General features: G+C 34.6%; 1 pseudogene; it reads right to left on the bottom strand.

The window, feature by feature from the left end:
* Positions 1-262: 262 nt before the first annotated feature.
* On the bottom strand, positions 263-1,004 carry LOC149224654 (SKA complex subunit 1 homolog pseudogene; annotated as a pseudogene).
* Between the last annotated feature and the right edge of the window lie 2,822 nt (positions 1,005-3,826).

Consider the following 3,826-nt stretch of genomic DNA (forward strand, 5'->3'; position numbering starts at 1 on the left):
CGAATAATGGTGGGCATTAATTTCCACAACCGGCACCAAATCACCATCGACCGCCATAGGTTCGCTCCAAGATGTGCTGGCAGTGACACATATTAAAATGATGTTTTCATTAACAAAATATCCCGAGATTTGCATTAATGAAAATGAATCACCAGATCTAGAATTATCCCTCAATTATCTCAGCTGATTCATCTTATCTCCCCAGCTCTTCAGTGCTATTTCGTGTGGTTCAGAAGTTTCATAGTCAGCAATAGCTTCAATTTCATGAGGAAAAGCAGTTGTAAACTCTCTTTTCATTCCCGCCGGTTTTTTCATTGGTGACCTTAGGAAGAGGAAGGAGGGCAGTCAATATTGATTTCCCTATGTTATCAAGCTTTAACATGGGACCCTTTTAGATCTACCTCCAAGAAGAAATGTTTGCCCTTAACCGGCTCTCATGTTGAAATATAACGAAGCTCTAGTGCTTTTTCGAGCAGATCTTCTCCCAGCTTCTTTCTGGGTGCCGCTATTAGCTGTGCGTTAGTTTCTGCATGTTGTGCCATCTCATCAATGGCAACATTCACTTTATCAAGAGTGAGACACCCTCTCATGTAGCTTGAAAGCGAGTCAAGTTCCTTATCTGTCAGGTACCAACGAGGAGGTGGACCATGGCCTTTCCTTTCCTTTTGAGGTTTGGTCTCTTATGTACTTCTAGCCACTGCATCATCATTGGGCAGTTTCAGTACCAGACTCGCGGAGCTTGTATCGAGAACGGAGGTGTTTCCTGGCAAATTAGGTGGAAGATTGGCCTGCATGTGCTGCAGTTTCTTTTGTTGATGCAATGATAGTTTGATCAGCTCGTGAGCTCTGGGCAAAGCTTGGGCCTCTTCCTTGAGATGCAGTTTGATCGCCTCGATTTGATGTTCCATGCCTGTCACCACCGAACCCACTGCCGCAAAATCGGCAATACTGCTACTTACGTTCACATTTCGAGTTATAATCATTTCAGCAAGTTGGGCTATCATTCATTGACAAATTGTTTCCCTTCTCTTATCTGTGCAGACTGCACATAATTTATCTTCGAAGGAAGCTGGTGATTGTACATAAGTTCGCCATTCTTCTTCTCCTTTTCCCCATCTCCTTCATGACAATCGGAGGACTGATCGGATTGGTACGAAATTGCCTGGCCGGAGTCGATATTAATAGACTTTGTCCCCAACAGCTCCTGGCGTCCATGATCTAGATTAAGCATCTGGCCTCCATAAACGCCCTTTCGCTGTTTCAGCAAATACCTGACATGCCTCTGCAAGTCGTTATATTTGTGAGTCATCTGCGTCAATATGGACTTGAGCTTCTAATTCTCTTCTATTGATCTCGCATTCTCGTGATCTCCCATGTCATCTATCTTTCTAACCGCCTCGATATCATTGCGCTCGACGTCGTCCATTTGATCGAATTCGGTGGTTTTTATTTAATGTTTTGCATTTTTTATATTTTTTTTAAATATCTAAAAAAACAAAAAAACAAAAATGGTTAAAATTCTTTTAGTTTTTTTTTTTTTTAATATCTTAAAAAACAACAAACAAACAAAAAAAAGGGTTAATTTTTTTTTTTATTAATGTTTTGCATATTTTTTAAATATCTAAAAAAACAAAAAATGATTACTGGTTTTTTTTTTTTTTTTTAATATTAAAAAAAACAAAAACAACAAAAATGGTTAGTTTTTTTTTAAATATCTAAAAAAACAAAAACAAAGAAAATGGTTATTTTTTTTCTTTAATAATAATATGTGTATATTTGATACATATATTATTATTATTTTATGGATTTTTTTTTTGTTTTTCGTTTTTTTTTTTAAATCTAAAATTAAAAACTATATTTTTTTATTTTTTAAATCTAAAACTAAAAAACTAAATTTCATCTAAAAAAAAAATTAAAGATGTTTTTATCATTCACAAAATTCTTTATTGTCTTTTTGCAAATTAGTTCTCCAGCAAGAGTATTTTTATTCGAACGAAATCAATAGATTTTCTGATCTTCCTGGTCGCACGAAGCGCAGGAAGAGAGCATACTAATCACTTGATTTTTTTTTATTCATGCAGGGCGGTGTTTTTGAAAATACAAAATTTAAAACTAGCTAAACACTAAATCATCAGAAAACTCAAACATGAATTCCCTTATGAAGATCCTGTTGTCACCAGGTCTCACAAGTTATTTTATCTAAAGATAAATAAATACTGAATTAAATTCTAATGCCTAATCCCTTAGCACCATCCCCGGCAACGACGCCAAAATGTTGGGCAAATTATTGGGCTTAAATTGCTGCATTAATTATCAACGAGGGAAACTCGTAAGCTTGTGATGGTGCCATCAATATATATGCAAGAGTAGGCAACTAACTCTATGTCTAGCGAAATTATTTAAGATTCAATACAATATGCAAGGGAAGAGGCTCCTAACTAAGGAGGTCCTTGTTGTCCTTCCCTACAGTATCATAGAGAAATCATTGATTACATGAAACTAAAAACTTGAAATGAAGACAAGAGAATGAACTTAATTATTGTTCAGATTCAAGTAGAGAGAGAGACTAACTTAGTCTCTTGATTGTCCTCTTATGTATTAATCCAAACTAAACTAAGATTCATTCATAAGCATAAGAAATGAAATGACTTGAAACATAAAAGCACAAAAGAATGAATTTCAATTACCATATAAATCAATGGAGAGAGAGCCTAACTTAGACTCTTGGTTATCTCCTCATATGATACTTGAAACATAAAAGCAAAAGAATGAATTTCAATTATCATGCAAATCAAATAGAGAGAGAGCCTAACTTAGACCCTTGGTTGTTCTCTCATGTGTTTATAAGATTCTAATTTAAAACTCATTCATCAATCTCAAACAAATCCTCAAACATCAAACATCTAAGCAATTAAATGAAATAAGATCTAATATGAAATAACGTGTTTCTCTCATCCTTTTAGAGTGAGCTCAATTCTCTTAAGAACAAGACAAATTATTCCATATACTACATTAAGGAAAATTAAATCTAAAACTACATAATGGAAATATATGTACAAATTATATCTAAAACTACATAGTGGAAATATATGAAAAATGAAGCTTTATTCTATGCCATCATAAGTTGGATACAATGCTCCAAGAGTCCTCCCTTTGGAATGGAGGAGGTACTCCTATTTATACAATGAGATGAGATAACAAACTCATAATGATGATCCACTAATCTCTCTTTAGTTCCATACATTTCTCAACCATCTAGACACATAAACCTATCCTCCATGATTTCCTCCATGAGGTCCATGATCTTTTCCATGAGATCATGATCTTTTCCATGAGGCTTATCTTATCAAATTCGAATTTGATCATTCAAGACCACATAAAGATGCCCTAGAAGCTTCCTTTGTACCTATACATGTCAACAAACTCATTCTAATTGTCAGGTATAAGTATAAGCATATTATTTTCTAAAGTTTAGCCATAAATTCACTTAAAAATGTTAAGAATTAATAAACTTTGGAAAAGCATAGTTATAACCCAATAATGAGGTAAATGTAATGATGTGGAGGTGGAATGGAGGTGACATGAAGGTAAAATGTGAAGATATTGGTGAATAATGGAGTGAAAATAGGGACCATTGTGAGGCCCAACAGAAGGCACAAGAAGGACCGAGCACACTACCTACATTATGGTGCACGATTTGTTAGATAGGAGGAAAGAATGTTATAGAGAATTACCATTATTGTAGAAGTACACACAGAATTCAAAGCAGTTGTTCTGTAATATTTGTAGATTAGTGGGACATGATGAGTGCACATGTAGAAGTTAT

This window comes from Pinus tabuliformis, chromosome Q, assembly GCF_031772625.1.
Source record: "Pinus tabuliformis cultivar Carrire ecotype Pingquan chromosome Q, CPIR1, whole genome shotgun sequence".
NCBI classification, from domain to species: domain Eukaryota; kingdom Viridiplantae; phylum Streptophyta; class Pinopsida; order Pinales; family Pinaceae; genus Pinus; species Pinus tabuliformis.